Consider the following 12,540-nt stretch of genomic DNA (forward strand, 5'->3'; position numbering starts at 1 on the left):
GCACACCCACCGAGTGTGTGTGTGTGTGTGTGTGTGTGTGTGTGCGCACGCGCGCATGCCTAGGTATTCACAGAGTCATTTCCTGTTTCTGGGTGCTGCACACTGTTTATACCCAACAGGACTGACAAGTTTCCGAGCTCAGGTTGCTGGGAGTCCACAGTCACATGAATCCATGTGCTAATGATCCAGGGCTATCTCAGTCATCCAGCTGGTGAACAGAGAGCGTGTGGGCCAGAGAAGCTTCTTACCTACAAGATTGGTTTAGAAAGGAAAAGAGATAAACAGGAGCAAAGTGAATAGATCAGGAGTGGTTGATGTGAGCCAGGTTAGATGAGCAGAGTAGGGAAGCCAAGAATGACATGTGGTACAGATCTTCATAACTAGCTGAGGCTCTGTGTGTGTGTTTGTGTGTGTGTGTGTGTGTGTGCGTGCGCGCGCTTGCTCAAACTAAGGAATGTCTTCTCGCGTTCCCAATATTCCATATTTCCAGGAAAATGTAGTTTATCTTTACACTGCCTAAAATCACACTCATGGATGTGAGACTCCTGACCCTCCTCACCTTCATGACTCTCAAACCCACTAAGCTTCTGGGCTTTATACAATTGGTGCACACATACACATGTGCATTTTTGAGAAAAGAGTGTTCCCCTGACCTCACATACACGCATTCAAGACACAGCTGCTTCTGCATAACTGATTGTGTTCCAGGAGCTCTCAGACACACACTCCAGCCATTTCCAAACACTGGCAGTGAGCAGACAGCCTGAGTCTCACTTTGCACATCTGAATGTATTGATTGGGTCTTTCTGGGACAGATTGTATTTGGTAGATGATAAACTTTGAATCCCCAGTTGTTGGCTATCTGCTTCCGCTGATGTAATAAACCAATCAAACCGAATTAATAAATCCGGACTTAATGAACAGAGCAAAGCACTCATGGGTGACCCTGGGGAGGGAGGGAGAGGAATCGCATAGCAAATATGGCAGCCAGGCCCCCTATAGGTATGGTCTTGAGCAACCCTGGGGAGGGGCTAATCCTTGGTGGGCTTTCTGAGGGGCAGGGTCCAGGAAGAGAGAGGTGGGGCTTACAGCTAATCAATAGATACTGGGTTGGTCATGTTAACCCTGGGCTTGGTGGTATTTAGGACCATGAAGTTACATGGCCCAACCCATCCCTCCTCTCTTCATTTGTTGCTGTCCCTTAGATGAGGTCTCATGTAGCCTAGGCTGGCCTTAAACTTACCACGTGACCAAGAGTGTGACTGAAACTCTTTCTGATCCTCCTGCCTCCACCTTCCATGTGCTGTGATTATGGGTGTGGGTAAACCAGTGTTGCTCCAGAAGCCCAGGCATTTCCATGACCTTTTCACGTGTAGTCAGGTATGGGCTGTACAGACAGCCTATTCGTATCCTTTAAAAGTACCCGGTGACCCTGGTGACCCTGGAGAAGGAATCTGTGCTAGACAAGTTAGGCCGGAACTTCCTTTCCTTCATGGGCAGACCAATTCCATTCCGGTCTCATGGTTTGTTTGGGGGCAGAGGAAGTTATATAGCGATCCTTAAAGGGAACTGGGTTTTTCTAACATGGTCTACGCACAGCGAAAGACAAAGAATGGCTTATCGGAGACCAAAGATAAGAATGGTGATCCAATTAACTGATACGCCTTAGGACTCTGGCCAATCTGAGTTGGCTCTGTTTCCTGTTGTGGATCAAGACGTGAGCTCTCAGATGCTGCTCCTGTGCCCGCCTGCCTGCCTGCCTGCCTGCCTGCCTGCCACACTCCCCACCCACTGTGATGGGGGTATATAGACACATCCACCAGTTGCCTTGGTCATAATGTTTTATCACAGAAATAGAAAAGTAATGGATACACTATTCAAGATGATGACTCAGCTATAGTAAATGTGGATGTGAGAGGCCAGGGTGGCATTCTGGCGAGAGGTAGTCACAACGGACTGTCTAATAAGGCTCATTCTCTGGAGATGAGCTTAGCTATAAAGGATGTTTGCTGTGTGAGGCTACCTCATCCTACACCTGTGATCTGCACGCTTGTACGTACATATGTATGGACATACTAGGTATGTCACATTTCAGTCATGAGCTCTCATAAAGAATAGCAAAACTGGGCCTGGGATGTGGCTCCCGTGGTAGAGTATTTGCTGAGCATACACAAAGCCCTGGCTTTGACTCATAAACGATGCGGTGGCAAACATCTTTAACCATAGCACCTGTTCAGAAGGCAGAGACAGGAGCATCAGAAATGCAAGGTCGTCTGCCTTAGTTCAAGGCCAGAAAAATAAAGGTATGACATATATGACTGCTACACACATCTCTGGAAAGAGCTTTCCTTTAAAAGGCATAGGAATTCTAGACTGACTGAACATGAACAATGGATTATACCTTAAAGATGCTCCATGGACCACTGATGACTCTTTGAGTGTGTAGGAATCGGAACACGGGCTGTGAGTGAGTTCAGTAGTGGAACCCATGTTTAGCTTGCCGAATCTTAGCTTGGGTTTGATCTTCAGAATTCATAAGTCAGGGAATAAAGAAAGACCAAGCCAGCTTTATAACCACCAAGCAGAAAATAGCAAGATTTACCTGTACAGAATCTAATTCTGAAAACATTGTTTTCATGAGTTCCGAGAAGATGCTCCGGGGAAATGGGTTGAAGATAGGCTAGGGGGACCGACCTCAGTAAATCCTTGGGGAAGAGCATTTTGAAGGGAGGTAGGCACATGGCTTCAGGAAGACTGAAACAAAAGGGTTTTAACCAGGACACCATGGTTGCAGTGTGAGAGAGAATGCTGAATGCCACGGTGAGCTCAGAGGATTTGTGCCTGTTCAGCCGAGGTAAAGATGCAGTTAAGCGGTTTGCACAAGGGCCTTATCTGTTAGGGAAGTGTGAGGAGCGGTTATTTGCTGCTAGGTAACAGATCTTCCATGAGCATTGTGGTCACCTGTGTGCATGTCCGCAGTCTAATCCTGTGTTTATTCGTGGCCAAGACACTGAAGAGCTAACACAAAGCAACCACACTCTAAAGCATGGTAAGCATGGTCACAGGGGAAGAGTTCATATTGGAGGCTGGGAATGCATCACAGCTCAACTGATAGAGTGCTCACCTAGCATGTGCCAAATCCTGGCTTTGCATTGGAGCACCGCATTAAACCAAGGATAGTGGACCCACCTGCAACTCCAGCCTTGGGAAGGGGACACAGGAGGGCCACCAGTTGAAGCTCCAAGTCATCTTTAGCTGCATAGAGAGTCTGAGAACAGCCTGGGCTTCAGGAGACTCTCTATGGGATGAGGGACGTCGACTGGTACTTGAAACATAAAGTTCCTGAAATAAAGTCAATCAAACTTATTAAAACCAGTATCCTAGGTCTGTGAGTTAAAGGCAGCCCCCACACGAAAACAATTACCAGGAAATGGTGACGCTTTGCTAGTTGTAGAGACAACATCTCCATAAGCTCAATTCCTGGGAAAGCTGCTTCAGCCAAAGTTAAAGACTCTTATAGCTGTTGTTAGTGCGGGAGGGTGTGGCTGAGTGATGGCTCTGAGCTCATCCCTAGCACCAAGCCCCCTGTTGAACACCCTCCCCTCTCTGTATGGAAACTAGCTGCCCTTGTTAGACACTGCCACCTGCTGGAAGCTTTGTAGAGCTGCTCACAGCGTTAAACTAGCACCCCACCCCCCCCCCCCTGCCTTCCTCCTGTTCCTGTTTTTCAGTCCTACAGGTCTAACCCGGGCCACACCAGGTACTCACTCTAACCCCAAGCTACACCTCTACTCTTCACCAGCCTCCTATCGTGACTTGAAACCAACCCTGTGGGGGATGGGTAACCATGGATTCTTTAACAAGAGGCCTGTTCAATTCTGCAACAGCCAGTCTTCATAGGAGAGCAGAATTATGGTGATCTGTGAGACAAGAAAACAGGACCAGGGCTGGAGGGATGGCCCAGCAGTTAAGGGCACTGACTCCTCTTCCCAAGGGGCTGAGTTCAATTCCCAGCGCCCATATGGTGGCTTCCAACCACCTGCCACTCCAATTCCAGGGCATCTAATGTCCTTCTCTGGCCTTCACAGTAGCAGACATGCTCATAGTGTTGGGAACCAGCAGTCCGCTGAACCCACCCCTGACGATGGGAGGGACCACTCATGGCTCATGGCCCATGGCCATGTCATTGCTACCTCAGGCTTTACCTGGCTGCTCAAGCTTTACCTGGCTGCCAGAGGACTCAGTTACCCATGCTCAAGTCTCCCTTTTAAAGCAAGCACGCCAAGCGTGCCTCTCTCTTCTCTCTTTCTCTCTCTCTCTCTCTCTCTCTCTCTCCCTCTCTCTCCTGCTTTCAGTTGGCCACCAGCTACCCCCCTTTCTCTCCCCTCTCTCAATAAACTCCATGTGGGCGCTGAGTCTCGTGTTTGTGTTCCATAGGCAATAGCTGCAGCAAAAGAACAACACATAGTACCCAAACATAGACAAAACACCCCTAAAAACACAATACAAATAATTTTTTAAAAGAAAGACTGAATTTAAGTTTCACTTTTCAAATAAAGTAATCCCCTCTTTATTTGATTTTTAGAGGAATGTGATGAATAAAGCCATTTTTCTCCATTCCAGATCATAATTATAATTATAGTAAGATTATTACTGCATTATTTATTGGATATTCAGACTGTCCTAGAAAACGAATATTTTGCTAGGATAATATTGAGTTTAGAAGTAAAGCATTTTTACCATCACTGCCCTGGATGATTAAAGAATGAAATGTAAATGTAATAGTAAAAATGAGTCCTGGGACTGGGCTGTGCACTTCCGTGCAATGACGTTGCACCTGGCTGACCTTGATTGCTTTGCTGTTGACAGAGGTTTTACTCAGCCATAGGCTCACAGTAAAATCCACAATTGACTGATTAACATAGCACCAAGAAATTGACAGAAACAACATGTTATGATACCATTGGGTGAGGGATGCTGAGAATCAGACCCTAGGTCTTCTCTACACTCCAGCACTTACCCACTGAGCTCTAAGCTCACCCAGTGATTCTTAGCCATGGTTGATAGTCCTTTTAAAATGCTGTATGAAATTCAAGCTGTGATAAAAGGCTGCTTGTCAGGCCCCAAAGATGTTTCCACTACCAGATTTATCCTCCTAAGTTCCTCTGACCTGATTCTGGATGGGAGGGTGGTTTTTGGGTCATTGCTTCTTTGGGAGTGCACCGTGTTCACACGCCAGGTGCGGTCATCTGCCCGCTTCCCTGGTCAGCTGGGAATCACATGTGGAGCTATTTTGGGGTCTAGGGACTATCGATTCTTGCCAAGGTGATGAGAATGGGCACAGAATTATTTAAGCATCCACATGACTCAACAGTATATGTTGCAATGTGCCCTTTGTCTTATCCTGTTTGTTTTAAGGCCACATTTCTACAATGGGCCTGAAGCATAAATGTATGTGTGTGGTGTGTGTGTGTGCTTGTGTATGTGTGTGTGGTGTGTGTGTGATGTGGTGTGTGTGTGTGCTTGTGTATGTGTGTGGTGTGTGAGTATGTGTGTTTGTGGTGTGGGATGTGTGTGTGTGTGTTTGTGGTGCAGTGTGGTGTGAGTGTTGTATATGTGTGGTGTGTGTGTGTGTGTCGTGTGCAAGTGGTGTGGTGTGTGTGTGTGTGTGCTGAGTGTGTGTGTGGTGTGGTGAGTGTGTGGTATGTGTGTGGTGTGTGTATGTGTGCATGTGGTGTGGTGTGTGCGTGTGTGTGGTGTGTGTGTGAGTGTGTGGTATGTGTGTGGTGTGTGTATGTGTGCATGTGGTGTGGTGTGTGTGTGTGTGTGTGTGTGTGTGTGGTGTGTGTGGTGTGTGGTGTATGTGCCACCATATGTATGAATACCTAGGGACGTATAACAGCCCCGGTTTGCAGTTTTCTGTTCTTCCTCGTCATCTGCAAATTTCTCAGATACTCCTCTCTGAAATCTCTTTCTGGATCTAGCTACCCACTTCTGTCATCATTTGTCTTGCAACAAAACCGTCTGGGAAGATTGTGCGTTTGGGGAACCTTTGAAAATCCCCACGAGCCTTGCAGTCCATTGTTACTGCTGCAGTACACTAAATGTGGGATCCCACTGCCTTCTGAGTGTGTACAAGCCCTGAAGGTTTCCTCTGTTTGCTGTCAGCCTCAAAGGCAGGCCTTGCTGCTGCTGGAGTCTGGGGTCACTCAGAGGGATGATGTGGTTCACAATGGGACTAAGGTCTTCTCAGGAGATCAGCTGTGATTTACACTGGCCTTGGGGCGTCAGATCAGCACGGACTGAAGTGGATTTATTGTATATCTTAGATAACAGTATCATCACAGGAAGGACACTGAAAGCAACAGCTTCCCTTCCTATCTGAAGCCTTGCAAACATTGGGGAAAGTTCCTGCCGCTATCTATCAGATATTTATTTTCTCTCCTTCCCTCTGGTCAAAGAACTTACTATAGTGACAGAAAAGAAATGTAGCCACAGTCTTAGCCCAAGACAAGCAAAGCTCTGGGATGGCTGAGCCTGGAGGGGTGGGTATGGACCCTGCTTGGTTTGTAAAAATTCACCTTTTCTTTTTTGTTATGGACATGCAAAAAACATAAAAAAAAAATGTAGAATGTTTTCCAAAAACTCACGAACAGTTTTAGAGAATTAAATCCACATTTAAATCTTTCTCCTTGAGCCAGGTGGTGGTGGTGGTGCACACCTTTAGTCCCAGCATTCAGGAAGCAGAGAGAGAAAAGTGGATCTCTGTGAGTTTGAGGCCAGCCTGGTCTACAAAGTGAGTTCCAGGACAGCCAGGGCTGTTACACAGAGAAACCCTGTCCGGAAACAAAGATAAAACAACAACAACAACAAAAACAAAAGCCAAGAAAAACAAAACACTTTCCCCTTTACACTTTGTTCCAACACAAAGATTTCCTTATGTCACAGTTTTGGGGTTTTGGTTCTTTTTATTTTTATTTTGAAGATGTTACTTTGTGGCCATTCCATTATTACAGACACCACAGCATCATTATATCCGATGTCAATGTCAAAGCACACAATATTCATTCTTATCTTTAATGTATTGTTATGCTATTTAATAATGCCAATATGAGAACACTGATATGTAAAAATGATTTTATTAAGAACTATCAGTTCTTCAGTTTTAGCTTTGTAACACATTCAAAGTAAGCTTAATCATTCCAATTACTAAGATGTTTCCTTAAAAATATCCACTTTAATTGGGATGGTCTATCATAACTTCTTCCTGATTGCATTTCTGTGGTATCATTTGTTGTATTTCTGAAGTTTTTGTCAATTCAAAGTTATATTTAGAGTCCAGAGGAGACTTGGAATTAATTTTAACGAGACTATTTGATAGGGTTTATGCATTCCCACGGAGACACATTTCCTGGTTCTCTTTTTGTGGTTTTAGAAACCCCAGGTGACCACTATCTAAATCAGTAACTCACGAATTTATAGAAGAACGATATTAGAGGATTAAACAGGTGTCTGTGCAGGCATGAGAACCTGCATTTGAATACCAAGCACCGTGTGAAAAGCCAGGCATGGGCATGTGTTCCTGTAATTCCAGCACTGGAGGACAGACACAGGTAGATCCCAAGGCTCACTGGCTGGCTAGCCTAGCCAAATGGCAAGACCCTGTCTGTTGTTTTTAGTTAACCTTATAACTTAGGATTTTACCAATAAAGACTTGAGACTCAGAGGCTGAGGTGAAACCCTGCTAGCTCAGGAGCAACTTACTCCTTAGCCACTGTGCCATACCAAAACAAACCGCCACACTCAAAGTACCTGCTTACTACTTCCTGTGTATTCTTTATCCATCTTCCTGACTCCTTCTTTACCTTCTATGGCTACTTCCTGACAACTAGCTGCTGGCTTCTGTTGTGGGATATTTGTACACTGTGTGAAGATGCATTGTGATTGGTTTAATGAAGATCTGAAAGGCCAGTATCTAGGCAGCAGAGGTTAGGCAGGACTTCCATGCCAGGAAAGGAACTCAGGGAGATGAGTCTAACTGTGGGGAGTCCCAGTGAGACACTCAGGAAGTCAGACATACAGAATGGAGGAGAGGAAACGAGCCACACGGCAGACTGTAGATCAATAGAAATGGGTTAATTTAAGTTATAGTAAGAGCCAACTGGGGGGGGGGAGCCTAAACTAAGGCCAAGCTTTCGTAATTAATAAATCTCAACATCATTATTTGGGGGCTGGGATTGCAAAGAAAGTCCAGCAAGAAAGACCTGCTACAAGCCCTGCGTCCTGACCTCAGGTTTTCATTTGATTAATGCAAACTTGGGGTTTACAGTGTGATCAAATATCCTGAAATACCTGTCTTAGCTCATAGAGTGCAGAATAATAGAGAAAGGCACCAGACATCCTGTCACGGCCTCTGCATGCATGAGGATGACCTGCTCACCTGAACACTCACATACACACACACACTCTCACACACACACACTCACATACATGCACACACACACACACTCACACACACGCACACACACACTCTCACACACACACTCACACACACGCACTCACATACACACACACTCACACACACATACACACACACACACTCACACACACTCACACACACACACTCACATACATGCACACACACACACTCACACACACGCACACACACACTCTCACACACACACTCACACACACACGCACTCACATACACACACACTCTCACACACATACATGCACACACACACTCACACACACACTCACACACACATATACACACACACGCACACACACACTCACACACACATACATGCACACACAACCTTTGTGAACCCGTTATGCTTTTAAACAGTAGTTTTTGGAAGCTCTTGTCATCCTTAGGGTCACAAATAGACAGTCTCTTTAGAAACGTTTTTTTTTTTTTTTTTTTCTGGAATTTTCTGTTTTTATACGCTGTCTTCTCAGTGGTGATATACAGCAGGCAGAGAGGACACAGGTTCTGAGGCTTACATGGTTTTACATCCCCATTCTTTCTGAGTTTGTAGGTTATGCAAATGTCCTAGACACCAGAATTGAAAGGAGTTGAGTTATTCACGTCAGGTGATCCAGGGAAGGGTGGAGAGTATGGGAGTCATTTCAGATCTCTGGGAACAGACAGATAAAGCTGCTACTCCATATCGAGAACTTTCTGTTTGGTCACAGCCAGGCCAAAAACCTGGGAACATGGTGCCGTTAGCTTTCCCCAGCATCCACATATTCTTTTAAGAACTCAGGGGGTGGCTGTGTAACCCATGTAAAATGACTTGTCCCATTGTTCCAAACACTGTCCCAGTATCTCAGTCTAAAGATAATTGCAACTACTTTGGCCCTTTGATAAAACCATGACCTTGTCACTGAACACAACCAGCAGTATGCATGGGAGAGTTGGTCAGCAGAAGAGGGGGGATGTTACAAAACGAGCAACCATAATTCATACTTCATTTCCCCTGCCCTCTCTCTCTCTCTCTCTCTCTCCCTCTCTCTCTCTCTCTGTGTGTGTGTGTGTCTGTCTGTCTGTGTCTGTGTGTATTTGTGTACGTTCCTGTAAGTATGGAAACTAGAAGTTGACCTTGGGTGTTATTCCTCAGGTGACAGTCACCTTGTTGTTTGGAACTGAGTATCTCGTTAGCCTAGAGTTCACTAAGTAGGCTAATCTGGCTGGCAAACCAGCAAGCCTGAGGGATGCTCTTCAACTTCCCAGACCATGAAAACAAGTGGATGCCACCATACCCAGCTTTTTTTTTTTTCCCCTTGTGATCTCAGAATTGAACTCAGGTCATAAGACTTTTAACACAAAGACTTTCTTTAATGACTAAACTTTCTCCTCAGACCCTCCTTATCCAATTTGCAATCTCATTTATTTTATGAAGAAGATGATGATGGTGATGATGACTGTTTTTTTAAATCAGGGTTTCTCTGCGTAGCTCTAGCTGTTCTGGTACTCACTCTGTGGATCAGGCTGGCCTCCAAATGAGAGATCTGCCTGCCTCTGCCTCCCAAGTGCTGGGTGATTAAAGACATGTACCACCACTGCCTTATTTCACTATATGTATGAGTGTTTCTTGCATGGATGTGTGCATTCCATTTGTACATGCCCTTGAAGGTCAGAAGGTTTAGAATCCTCTGAGACTGAAATTATGGATACTGTGAGCCTCCAGGAGGATGCTGGGAATCAAACCTGGGCCCTCTGCAAGAGCAGCCACTGCTCTCAACTGCTGAGCCATCTCTCCAGCCTGCTCTGTTCAATTTTGAATCAGCCTTATAAATATCCTAAAGTTGCTGAACAGAGGACAAGAACCCTTTTTGACATTTCACAGTTGACACATGGAAGAGTATGGTCTGGTTTTAGAATCTACAGTTGTTGTTAATTACTTTTTTTTTTTTTTTTGAGACGGGTCACATATAGTACAAGCTGAACTCCAACCTGGCCTGCACCTGAAGGTGGCATTGGCCTCTTAAGCCTCCTGCCCCATTTCTGAGGTGTCCCACAGAAGCTACCCACTTGCTAATGCATGCTCTAAGGGCCAGGAGTGGTTTTTTTTATGTCTCAAGTCATTTGGATGATATTAAAATGTACATACTGCTGTGATTAATTGCAAATGTGTCATTTATGGCGTCTCTTCTAGAAGCTGAATGCATGTGTGCTTGCACGTGTATGCAGCTTAAGGAGACCTGATGTAACAACAGCAACAAACAGTATGTTTAACTAGGATGTAACAACTAGTGTAGTGGGATATTCACTTTGTCTCCTTCTGTGGCACTGACCACGCCCATTGGGGGTGGAGCCAGGGGTGGAAGTGACCCTCTCTCTTGCAAGCCACACAGGAACAGGAGGACTTCCGGAGGAATGAGGACTTCCGGAGGAATTCTTGGAAGCAGGAACCTGCTGGTGTTCACCTGTCTATGTTGTGAGTTATTTCTCCCTGAATAAACATCTGTTCGGCCTAATTGTTTATCCTGATCCTTATAACCCTCGATTAACAACTGGAACAAACAGTATGTTTAATTATGGTGTAACAATTTGAACAAACAGTATGTTTATTTATTAGCAAGAAAGTAGTCAGAGAGTGAGTCTGCTTCAAAACCTGGTTCCTTCTCTCTCCCTCTCTCTCTCTCTCCGTCTTTATCTCTCTCTCTCTCTCTCTCTCTCTCCCTCTCCCTCCCTCTCCCTCTCTCTCTCTCCATGCAGACGTGCATTAGCTTTGTCAACTATTAAATAAAGGTAATGATCCCCCATCTCTCATTTTTCTAAAGATTGAAAAACAATAGTATACACACAGAATGCTAAGAGCAGTGACTGGCGGAAAGTGACTTCTATGCATGTATGCATAAACTTCAAAGCATCTTTTAGTTTTTTTAAATTAACTTTTCGAGAATTTCATGCATACGTTCTGTATTTACATAATTTCTCCCCTTCTCTCTCACCCATATGCAAACTGGCATATCCATTTAGTGTTGCTTGTATGTATATGTGGCTGGCCATTTGGGATTAGATAACCTCTCGGGGATTATCTCTGGAGAAGACAGGTTCTTCCTCTCTACAGCCATTAGTTGCCTACAGGCCCTCTAGGGCCTCGTGACATTTCCTGCATCTGTGTTGGCATGCCAACTGGTGTGATCATTATGCAAATTTTGTTTAGGCAGCCATATTGTTGAGATTTCATGGATGTAGCTTCCTGTCATAAAGAAGCTACTGTCTTGCTGCACATGTTCTGGTCCTCTGGCTCTTGAAGCAGCCTCAAAGTGGTGAATTTTGAAGTTTGGAAAGGACCCAGGTGGTTGAGCCCACAGTGTGCTTGCTGACAGTGTGGATGGGAAGAAGAGAGATCACCAGGCAGCTCAGTGGTAGAATTCTGGCTAGCTTGAGCCGTCTCCTCTAGATGAATATTTAACAGTACCATAGAAAGAAGGAAGAGAGGGAGGGGAGGAAAGAGGGAGAGCAAGAAGGATGGGTGGATGGATGGATGGATGGATGGAGAGAGGGAGACATGGAGGGAAGGAAACAGACTGAGAGGCAGCTAAATCTGCCAAACAAATTATGTGTCATTGAGAACCTTTGGTTTTCTCTGCAGAGAATTAGTTTACTGTGCTGTGTAAGGGCAGTCCTGTCTCAGTGGGAGTGTACTGCAATAGAAGCTACAAGATTATTTGTAGCTTCTATTGCAGCACTATGGACGTCCCCTGTGGCCAGCCTACACAGTCATTCCGGAAGTCCACACTGACAGAACAACAGAACCCCGAAGTTCATCTGGTTGGATGATGTGGACAACTTTCTGGAAAATTTGGAAGGAAGGACCTGCTGGAAGGTAAACTTGAGAGGAGACATTTCTGTGAATGCACCACCACAAGCAATGCCTTTCAAATTTCAGTTCAGGAATGGTCTTGAGAGCAGTGTCCTCCCAAGGGGCTGAAAGGATCATTAAGTACTGTGGAATATTAGTTAAAGATGGGTTACATTCGTATATGCTGTGGGACATTTGTTTAATGATGCAAAGGCATGCTTCA

This window comes from Phodopus roborovskii, unplaced genomic scaffold (assembly GCF_943737965.1).
Source record: "Phodopus roborovskii unplaced genomic scaffold, PHOROB, whole genome shotgun sequence".
Lineage (NCBI taxonomy): Eukaryota > Metazoa > Chordata > Mammalia > Rodentia > Cricetidae > Phodopus > Phodopus roborovskii.